Below are 12,158 nucleotides of genomic sequence, written 5' to 3'. Positions count from 1 at the left end.
GAGAGACAGCGTGAGCAGGGGAGGGTCAGAGAGAGAGGGAGTCACAGACTGAAACAGGCTCCAGGCTCCGAGCTGGCAGTCAGCACAGAGCCCGACGCGGGGCTCGAACCCACGAACCGCGAGATCATGACCTAAGCGAAAGTCGGACGCTTAACCGACTAAGCCACCCAGGCGCCCCTGTTTTGCTTTGTTTTGTTTTGTTTTGTTTTAAGAGAGGGAAAGAGGGAGGTATAGAGGGAAAGTGCATGCCTGAAAAAGTAGGGAAAGCGAGAGGCCGAGGGAGAATCTTAAGCAGGCTACACACCCAGTGTGGAGCTCAGTCTCACAAATGTGAGATCATAACCTGAGCTGAAAAATCGAGTGGTAGATGCCTAACTGACTGAGCCCACTAGGCACGCCTGGACTGCAGTTTTAAAGAAGAAAGGTCAATTACTATAAAAAAATAATAAAATTTAATAAACTTGAAAAAATGGGGGAGCACCTGGCTGGATCAGTTGGAAGAGCATGTGACTCTAGATCTCAGGGTTGTGAGTTCAGGTCCCACATCGGGTGTAGAGATTACTTAAAAATAAAGCCTTAAATAAGTACATTTTTATTCCTTGGTAAGTTCTTGATACCAAGTCAAAGCCTGGTTCTCAGAACTGAAAAATAAGAGTTCAAGAAGTTCTATTTGATTTTGAACTTTCCAAATAGGAATGCAGAGCTTCTTAAAGCCTTTGACCAAGGTAGGTTGGGGCTGAATCACTGAGTGAGGGTTACGTGGACCCAGCTGTCAAGGAGAGGCCTCATATGAAGCCTTGGGAACATGTTGGTCCTAATAAGCACTGTGAGGCCAGACTGTTGGAAAGTTCGCATGTGGCTGTTGAGATTGATGGCAGTGCCTGGGGTAGACAGAAAGACTGAGATCCTGAAATGATCAAGGAAAGTGGAGAATATTCTGGAGTTCCATAGACAATGATAGGGAAAGTGGGGGAAAGGAAGTATAAGTGAGTGACTTGGGTTTCCTTCCAAAACAGGTACAGTGCTGAGAGGAGTGAGCAGTGGAGAAAAAGTAGGAAACATGATGGGAAGTGGTCTCCACTGGAAGTGGCAGTGTACTGGTGGAAAACCAACTGTTAATCGTAGTGAAGTTTGAACCGTATTTAAGAGACACTGTGTTCAAGGATGTAGGGGAGCTTGTTGACCCTAGAATAGTGAGTTCCTACTGCCCAAAAGGAGCTCCCAGTTAAAGGCCAGGCATAGGAGATATGAGAGTGGATGGAGCCAAGGTATGAAAGAGGGGAGCTAGCAGAGAGGACACGTGGTTATGTAATTACAGAAATAGATCATTACAGAAGTATATTTGCCCTGATCTCTCCTTTTTTCTCTTTTCATGGGCATAGCCATAGTCCTTATACTTTTTTTAAATGTTTATTCATTTTGAGAGAGAGAATGTGCATACACACGAGCAGGGGAGAGGTAGAGAGAGACAATCTTACGCAGGTTTCATGCTGTCCATACAGACCCTGATGCAAGGCTAGGTTTAATGAACCTTGAGATCATGACCTGAGCTAAAATCAAGAGCTGGACGCTTAACTGACCGAACCACCCAAGTGCCCCTATACTTTAGTTTTAAAGGCAGAAAACATTAATGGTGTTTTTCTGTTAGTGTGTTAATCTAGGCAAAATTATAAAGTAGATCAAGTATCTGACTACATTAGAACTCCATCTGTAGTAGATAGAATAATGGTCCCCCCAGAGATGTCCATATCCTAATCCCTGAAGTCTGTGAATATATTACCTTCCATGGCAAATGGACTTTGCAGATGTGAGTAAGGTTAAGATCGGGAGACTAACCTGGGCAGGCACAAGACTCCTTATACAACAGGCAGAAGGGTCAGAGTTAGAGAAGGAGATGTGTTGACAAACAGAGCAAGGAATGCATGCAGCCTCTAAAAACCGGGAAGCACAATGAATGGATTGTCCCCTTGAGCCTCCAGAACAAGCACAGCCCTGCAGACACCTTGATTCGTTCCCTTAAGACCTGATTTTGGACTTCCGACCTTCAGATATGTAAGAGAAAAAAATCTGTGCTCTTCTAAACCATTAATTTTGTGATACTTAGTCACAGCAGCAATAGAAAATGAATTCAACATCTAAGGGGATGATGAGGAGAATCCAGGCTTTGACTTCCCAATGTTAGGAAAAGGCAAGAAAATGAGGGCTGCAGTTAGGTGGGAAAAGAACGTGGAATTGTCATTTGCTATTCTTCATCTTTAAAATTTAATATAAATAATAGCTAAATTCTCTCCAGAAACAATGTAATGGCTTTATGCTTCTCCACAAATTCCAAGGTGTTTTAGAAGTTATGTTTGTCAGTCAGCAAAGGAAGTTGGAAATTCTTTCTGGAAAGATTCAATGCAAGAGAGTTGTAAGTGGTAAAAGAAGTTACAAAAAGTAAATACTGCACTTTAGAAATAGCTCTTCCATGCATTTATATTTTTGCAAGATATTCTGTACAGTTTATGGGGAAATGGATACTTGAGAGACCAGGAAAACTTGTGACAGTAAGTTCTCATAAACTTCAAGAAAGAGTTTTTAAAAAAAAAATTATTGAAAATACCACTTCATACTATAAATTATTATGCTGTAGCTCCTCTAGGTCTTCTGAATCAGTTTATTTTCACTAAAAAAGAGCTCATTGTAGGGGTGCCTGTCTAGCTCAGTCAATAGAGCATCTGATTCTTAATTTCGAGGTCATGAGTTTGAGCCCCACAATGGATGTAGAGATTACTTTAAAAAGAAAAAACAGCTAATTGTAAGCGTTAATTTTATTAATACAGATGTGTCCTTCTCACCTTTCTCCCTGGTGCTCCCAGATCTTTTCTTGGATGTTATTTGAAGTTTGCTGTGATTTAATTCAGGCTTTTGAAGTACATGCGAGGCTTTACTTCAGAGGGCTAATTGGATCTTTCTTACATAATGGACTTTTTTTCTTGAGTAACAAATAACACATGTATACAAACCCCATACGCTGAGAGCTATTTGAGGAGGAATTTAATTTGGCAATGGTTCTGATAGCCTTTCCAAGTTGGTGACCACACAACAAAGAAGGCAAGCCAGGAATTAAACAGTTGCAGTTAGGGACACCTAGGTGGCTCAGACTATTGATTTCAGCTCAGGTCATGATCCCAGGGTCGTGGGATTGAACCCCACATCCAGCTCTGCCTTGAGCATGGAGCCTGCTGAGCATGAAGCCTGCTTAAGATTCTCCCTCCCTTCCTCTGTCCCTCATCCCTGCTCTCGTGCTCCTTCTCTCTCTTTCTCTCTCTCTCAAATTAAAAACAAAACAAAAACGTTGCACTTAAGTGTATGAAACAAGTTGGGAAGGCATGAGCAAGCATGGAGCCCCAGAGGCTGGCACACTGAGAGTTGAGCTGTGCCTGGCTAGCCAGGGGGCACAGGCAGAGTCATGGGGAAGCCAACTGCGAGGCAGCCAGGCCAGGCAGGCCCCCAGTCAGCGTGACTCGGTGTGCCAGTCAGGATTCAGAGTTAACAGGGAGTTAAAGGAGTTCAGCCAGAACCTAGAAACATCAACTCAATTGCCAGTAGTCGGAGCACAGTCAGGACAGGGCACCTGAGCCTTGGGCAGTAGCTATCCTCTGCTTGCTTTGCTTTTGAGTGGTTTCCCTGATGTAAATGGAAAGAGGAAAAACAGACCCATCCAAGTATTGACGGATGCAGCTGAGAGTTAGGCATTCTGAAAAAACAAAGAAAACCTCCCAACAATCCCCCACTCTGCCGCCCCCTGGAGGTTCCTAGTAGTTTCGGGTTGGGTATTTTAACAAAAGTGAACTACCCACCTTTCTAGGCATGATACTAAAGGCAAAAATCATACAGGAGAAGACTGATGGGCTAATATCAATGTAAATGTAAGACATTTTTAAACTTCTATCTGTCAGTAAATATTCACAAATATGCAAAGATAGACATCCAAGATGTTTACAACTCAAGATAAAACTTTTATTTAATCTGTAGGACTGTTTATAACTGCAGAAAATTAGAAATGATTGAAATGTCAATCAAAAGACAAGTGTTTAAATTATGAAATATCCCAACAGTGTCACTTGAAGGCTTCCTTTTATTTAAGATGCCAGATAATAAATATCTTAGCCTTGTGGGCCATGAAGTCCCATTTGCAACTCCTCAATTCTAAATTGTAGTACAAAAACCGCCGAAGACAATAAGGAAACGAAAAGCATAGGGTGTTCCAATAAAACTTTATTTACAAAAACAAATGGCCCATCCACAGGTTATAGTTTGCTGACCCTTGTTCTAAACAATAAGTTTTGTAAAAATTAGGTAAATCTATATATAATATAGTAGAAGCTTGTTTAAATTATATTAAGCAAAAATACATGTTTCAGTGATTAATATTAAAATATTATAATTATATATCCTTATGTAGATAAAGAGATAGTACAAGCAAAGGAAAAAAGCCTGAAATAATATGTACCAAAATGTTAACCTGGAAATTAGTTTCCCAATTTAGGACTGTAAAATGATTTTCCTAGTGTAAGATTTTAAACAATTGTTTAAAAATAATAATGCTTAGGGGTGTCTGGGTGGCTCAGTTGGTTAAGCACCCGACTTCAGTTCAGCTCATGATTTCATAGTGCACCAGTTTGGGCCCTGGGTTGGATTCTGTGTTGACAGCTCAGAGCCTGGAGCCTGCTTTGGATTCTGTGTCTCCCTCTCTCTCTGCCCCTCCACCACTCATGCATTCTCTCACTCTTGAATATAAACATTAAAATTTTTTAAAAAAACAATTTATGATGCAAAACAAAACATTGAAAAATGTACACGTAACTCTACTAGTTATGTACAACCATTTTCACTTCTCTGTTCTCTTTGAATCCTTATCTGCACTATACGCTTGTCAAAGTACATATTTTTTCCTGATTTTCTTTGCCTTATTCCTGCTGTATCCTCAGGGTCAGCAGTTTCCAATAAACATAGTTCAATAAATGTTAGTTAAGGGGCGCCTGGGTGGTGTAGTCAGTTAAACGTTCCAACTTCAGCTCAGATCATGATCTTGCAGTTCGTGAGTTTGAATCCCTCATCAGGCTCTGTGCTGACAGCCCAGAGCCTGGAGCCTGCTTCAGATTCTGTGTCTCCCTCTCTCTCTGCCCCTCCCGCACTCACACTCTGTCTCTCTTTCTCTCTCAAAAATAAATGTAAAAAAAAAGTTAGTTAATAGTTGTGATTATGATTATAGTGATAATGATGTGAAATAGAGCATTTTTAGGTTAAGTTTTTAATAAGACTTCTTGAAAAAAAACTAGCAACCACATTCACAAAGGTTACTGTCAGGTGTTACTCAAGAACCTTTCAGAAGGATTCCAAAATCCTTCAGAATGTCTTTGTTCAGATGTCCCAGGGAATAGACACCAAAACGTTTTCCAGAGCACCGCTATCTCTGTTTCTTACTATAGCCCGGTTGGCACAGTGGGAATGACTCTGATGCTTCTGACAGCTGACGGACTGATACAAAATGATCAAAGCTTTAGCTTGTGAATTATTCTGCTTGCTTGTGTCCTAAAGAGTCTAGAGCCCCAAAAATGTACTCCCGGATTTGGTGCACCGCCGATGATGCTACACGCAGTAAAATCGGAGGCTTTTTAATCCCTGTATGACTTTATCAAAGTCTGACAGTTGATAAAGTGAGTAATCATAGAGTAGCATAATGTGATTCTGTATAAGCTATATATGAGGTAAAGGGAGGGTGGGAAGGAGAGGCTGGACTCAAGACTCCTACCTCCTGGTACTGATTAGGTACAATAGACTAATTACAACCTAGTTTAACGCTCAAATTCTTCACTGTTCAGGTTTTTCCATCTGGGTATGAGCACTTTTGACATTTTTATCAGAAATCAATAAGCATAATGGGAAGCTTAAATATAGGTTTTCTTATAGTCAGTTTAGGTAGAACTGGAAGACACAGTTATTTGAATTATCTGCAAAGACTGATGGTTTTATAATGAACAATTCCTCTGTTTCTCACATATTTTTTCTAAAAAAACTTTAAGCACCCCCTACCCCACACAGAAAAACAGAACAAAGGAAACACCTTCTCACACCTACCAACAAAATAGACTCTATAAGCTGCTCCCTGGCTAGAGCCAGAGTGCATACTGCAATTAAAATGTGAGTACCTCCCATTAGGTGTGCCAAATGCTTTCTCTTTTCTTTCCAACTGTCTTATATGCCAGAGTGGAGATAAAAGACTTTAAGTGGAAGGATTGCACAACCACCACCCACCTCTTTGCAAGCTTTCGTGGAAGCCTAAGCCTAAGCCTAAGTGAACATTTGGGATCCATTCTCCAAGTAGCACCTGGAATGTGTTAGCAGCCTTTTTCATCCACTGTGGGAACTGTTATAGTCCTTGAGTGGAGCCATCGCTCATTTCTCCTTGTATCCTCAGTGCCTGGCCTAGAGCAGGTGTTCAATAAATGAGGTGATCAAAGATTCAGCTTGCTTTTGGGATCCAGAATCTAGAGCCCCCAGCATGTATTGCTGGGTCTGATATGCCATGAATGGTACAGTGAATGTAATTAGGGGCTCTGCCTAAACTGGTAATGAATGAATGAATGAAACATAGAAACTCCACTATGACAGAAGTTTGATAAAGTTCTGTGCTGGTGAGTTTGGAGGAAAAAGTATCTCCCTAACATGTTAATGGATGAATGTAAATTGTGTAATCTCTGAATAACTTGGCAATGACCAATGAAAAAGAGGCATATATCCTGTGACCCAGCGATTCCACTTCTGGGAATTCACCCTGCATAAAAACTCTCTCACATACGCATACAGAAAAGAATAGTCATTGAAGTATTCTTTACACCAGCAAAAGACTAGAACCAACTTAATGTCCGTGTGTAAAGAACCGGTGAAATAAATTACAGTATATACATATCATGGAATTCTGTCTGATGTTAAAATGAATATGATAGTATTATACATACTGACATGAAATGATCTCCCAAGGTATCATGATTGAGTGAAAAAAGTCAGGTACAAAACAATGTTCAGTATGCTAATGTGTGTGTAAATAAACAAAAAGCAAGAGAAGGGATATAAAGATACACTTTGATTTGAAAAAAAAAATCTGTCTCTGGAAGATTATGAAAGAACCCGGTAAGAGTGGGTCGATCTGGGTGGAGAAACAAGGAATTTCAAGGATTCGAGGGAGGAGACTTGCTTTTTTCACTCTTTTGTATTCAATTTGAAGTTGTGCATATAGACTAACTACTATTTTAAAGAAAAGTGCTCAAAAGTAAACATCCAGAATTAGTTTCCAAAGAGAATGCTTTTTTTTTTTTAATGCTTTATTTATTTCTAGGAGAGAGAGAGAGAGACAGCGTGAGCAGGGGAGGGTCAGAGAGAGAGGGAGTCACAGACTGAAACAGGCTCCAGGCTCTGAGCTGGCAGTCAGCACAGAGCCCGACGCGGGGCTCGAACCCACAAACCGCGAGATCATGACCTAAGCGAAAGTCAGATGCTCAACCGACTAAGCCACCCAGGCGCCCCAAAGAGAATGCTTTTAAAAACTCATCATAGTGTGAATTACCATTTATATCAGGAAAATGCGAGGAGGGGAGAGACATATCTACGTAATTCCTCATTGAAGCATAGAACATCTCTGAAGAAGAGAATGGGGCAGCTAGGGACGCAGGTGGAAGGGAGACATTCCTGTATAACTTTTTGTACCCTTTAATTTAAAAAAAAATAGGTATATATAATAAAAATTAAAATTGTTTTTAAAGTTTACTGGAAGTGTAGAAGAAATAGAAAGGAAAAGGTGTCTTGGGAAGTAGGAACAGCATGCTTGGTAGGATCAGGCAACTATAGTTTCAAATCCTGACTTTTTAAAAAAAGTTTATTTATTTTGAGTGTGAGTGAGCGAGCAGGGGAGGGGCAGAGAGACAGGAGAGAGAGAAAATCCCAAGCAGGCTTTGTGCTATCAGTGTGTAGTTCCACGTAGGGCTCTGTCTCATGAAGTGCAAGGTCATGACCTGAGAGGAAATCAAGAGTTCCACACTTAACTAACTGAGCCACCCAGGCACCCCCGACTATTTCAATAGCTGTGTGCTGTTGGGCAACTTGCTGAAATCTCTGATCCTCTTATGAAAAAACCCACATGGGACGTTGTGTGGATGACATAGAAAATATAAAGTGCATTTCCTATGATAGCACTTACTAGGAGGTCAGTAATTTGTAGTCATTATTACCATATGGCAGATGCACTTCTTCATATTCCAAAAACAGTTGCAAGGATTCTAAAGAAGCAATACAGAACAAGAACTTTGGACTCAGTTCAGTTTTGCTATGTGGCGTGTGTGACAACCCCATAACATGGCACTGGCACTGACCTTGATCAGTGGGAAATCCATGATTGGCCCTGAAGTGACCCCAGGTGGTGTGGTGCCACTTTATAGCACCAATTGATTAAATGCTGACAGTGCTTGGTCGTGTTGTGATTTCTGAAAAGAGCTATATCAAATGAACAAAGAGATTTTAAAAGTGATTATGAAATAACAGACACGTATAAAATATCTGCAGAATATCTGGCACTTCATTTTCTTCTCTTTCCTTGTCTTTTCAGATCACATTGTGAATATTATGACAAACCTATTGGTAGGTTATAAAGGTATGAGCTATATATATTTTCATTTGCTTCTTTGTCTAGCTAGGTCATATTATCTGAAATGGTTAGCAGATCTCTTACTATTCTAATGGAAAACAGGTATATCAGTCTGACTGATCATATTTCTATTGGTGAAAAACTCTAGACTCCAGATATTTATTCTTTATCTCAGTAGTGCTTGCATTCATGTCATATTTTTAGAATTTCACTAAACAGAGAGTGGTACTTATAATGACTCTTTATGCACACACAGATCCATACAAAATTGTTTGCAGTGAAATTAGTGCAGTGAAATTCTGTCTGGAGACAGAATCTAAAGCAGGCTCCAGGCTCTGAGCTGTCAGCACAGAGCCCAATGAGGGGCTTGAACCCAGAAATGCAACATCATGACTTGAGCCAAAGTCAGACGCGTAACTGACTGAGCCACCCAGGCACCCCAGTTTTTGGGATAATTACCAATGTCATATATTTTCTTGCATGAAATAAAATAACTCTAAATGGACATAGTTGTTGCGTCTTTATTTGTAACAAATGATAATCTCCTGAATTTGTTTCCTAGCTTGCATTTGTAAATTGCAATTTTTTTTCAACTCTGAGACTGATAAAGGCAGAGATGGAATGAGATCGGTAATATTTCGCAACGACTGCTGTTATTCCATAGTCTGAATTCTGCCAGAGCTGGTGAAAAAAGAAGTGAGGTACAGTGCCTTGGGCGGGCTGATGCAGCATTACAAGAATGGAAGACCAGCGACCCAGTGAGGCAAAGTCGAGTGTTACACCGGGTACTTAAGGCATTCTTGCTGCTTGGAGATTACAAAGGATTTCTTAAAGGGCACTTATTTTTATTGATCTGGATTCAGAAGCAACTACTGAGCATCTACTAAGGGCTAATAAGTTTACATACATGCTACCTCAGTATCTTTTATTTTTAGGTTGATAGGAGGAGAATTCTGGGTCAAATGGGAAAATTGTAAGCATTGATTGTTTTGGTACTTTATGCCTTTGAAAATTGTCATAGACATGGCGGGGCCTGGGTGGCTCAGTCGGTTAAGCCTCGGACTTTGGCTCAGATCATGATCTCAGAGTTCGTGGGTTTGAGCCCTGCATCAGGCTCTGTGCTGAACGTTTGCTCAGAGCCTGGAGCCTACTTTCAGATTCTGTGTCTCCTTCTCTCTCTGCCTCTCCTCTCCTCATACCCTGTCTCTCAATAATAAATAAATGTTAAAAAAAAAAAAAGAAAAAAAGAAAATTGTCATAGACAATAACCTTGAGTTGCCATTGTTTTTGTTGTTTTTTAATCCAACTAGCTATCAGTAATGTTAATGTAGGCTCAGCCAAGAGTTTAGAGAAAATATGTTAGGCTACAGAGGAGAAATATTAACACACACAGACACACACGCATCCACAAACCCTCACATATTCTATATTTCACAAAGTAGATTCTATTGGGTCAGTATGTTCCTTGTAATGTATATTCGACCAGTTTTCCTAATTATGAAGAATGGAAGAAAACAAGCTGCCACAGTATAAGTCTTTCCACGAAAGAAACAATGTCATTATTACCTAGGATCTGCAGTTCTCTGCCATAGTTGTCTTGGGATCCTGAATAGGTTTCCTTCTTCAACAGCCCCTTCCGCTGGCAATTCCATACTTTAGGGCCAACAATCTTAGTGCCCTATTACGATTTTACTGATTAAAATGAATGAAAGACTTAAGTGTGCACTTTTATCTGCATTAACATGTCATTAGTCCTGACATACCGGATGACTATAAAGTTCAGTTCATGTGAAGTTCATTACAACGGTTTATTATCATATAATGTGTCCAGTGATATATCAAGAGAACAAGCTGACCTGAAATCATGAATGAACAATCTGTTTTCTATAAGATTTTTTTTTTAATTTTTTAAATGCTTTTATTTATTTCTAGGAGAGAGAGAGAGAGAGAGAGAGAGAGAGACAGCGTGAGCAGGGGAGGGTCAGAGAGAGAGGGAATCACAGAATCTGAAGCAGGCTCCAGGCTCCGAGCTGGCAGTCAGCACAGAGCCCAACGCGGGGCTTGAACCCACGAACCGCGAGATCATGACCTAAGTGAAAGTCTGACGCTTAACCGACTAAGCCACCCAGGCGCCCCTCCAATGTGTTCTTTATGGGTGGAGACATTCACAGAATCTCAGGCCTCTTTGAAGGCTAGCAGTGTGGTCCTCATTAACCCTACTAAACTGTTTTATTTCCTGAATAAACACTGAATTCCTAGGACAAACATTTCACTTTTACTTTTTTTTTAAGTTTATTTATTAGAGAGACAGAGCAAGGGAGTAGGGGAGGGGCGGAGAGAGAATCCCAAGCAGGCTCTGCACTGTCAGTACACTGTAAAATCATGACGAGCTGAAATCGAGAGTCAGATGCTTAAGTAACTGAGCCACCCCAGCATCCCAACTTTTTCAACCCAACTCTATTTTTACATGTATGGGAGAGGTTGGAGCTAATACTGACGAAAGATATCAAGATACATAATCCACTTAAGTTGGTATATTGAATTACTATGCATTTAAGTTGGTGTATTGAATTACTATGCATTTAGACTGTAAACGGATTTAAATAACTGTGTATCATCAACACAAATAGTATCGCTTAAACATTTAGTTATTACCAAGGTATCACATATTTTATAGTTCATCAGCTTTATTGGTCAAACAGCAGAAAACCAGAGTGGAAATGGAAATATTTTTGAGGATTTGATAGGTATCTATATAGTGAAAGCTATATATATATCAGGTTCTGTGCTGACTGCTCAGAGCCTAGAACCTGCTTCTGATTGTGTGTCTCCCTCTCTGTCTCTCTCTGTCCCTCCCCCACTCATGCTCTGTCTCCTCCCCCCCAAAATAAATAAACATTAAAACAAAAATCAATGATACTTTTAAAAATAATTTTAGGGGTAGCCTGGGTGGCTCAGTTGGTTAAGTGTGGGACTCTTGGTTTCAGCTCAGGTCATGATATCATGGTTTGTGAGTTCAAGGCCTGCCTCCAACTCTGCACTGACAGAGAGGTGCCTGCTTGGGATTCTCTCTCTCCCTCTCTCTCTCTGCCCTTACCTTGCTCACACACATGCCCTGTCCCTCTTTCTCATGAATAAACAAACAAAAAAACAAACATTTTAAGGAATATAGAAAAAAAAAAGAATTTTTAAAGTGCTACCTAAATTTAGTTGGGAAAGTATATCATCTTCTTTTAATTATTAATAGCCATTTTAAAAATTGCAGGATCCTATAGGTTTATCCGATTTACTACTCACTACCCCAAAGTTGAGCATCACTTTTTAATCTTTTTAACATAAAAGTTGGCTGAAAATACCTTTTCTGGAAAAAGTCTGCATTCCCCACAATCCAAAACTGGGAGTCGACTGCGTGGAGATACTATTTCCAGACTCCGTTTTCCAGGGGTTTACTTTTTTCTTTTGGATTCCCACCACT

This window comes from Crocuta crocuta, unplaced genomic scaffold (assembly GCF_008692635.1).
Source record: "Crocuta crocuta isolate KB4526 unplaced genomic scaffold, BGI_CrCroc_1.0 scaffold256, whole genome shotgun sequence".
Taxonomy (NCBI): domain Eukaryota; kingdom Metazoa; phylum Chordata; class Mammalia; order Carnivora; family Hyaenidae; genus Crocuta; species Crocuta crocuta.
Note: the sequence above shows the minus strand (reverse complement) of the source record.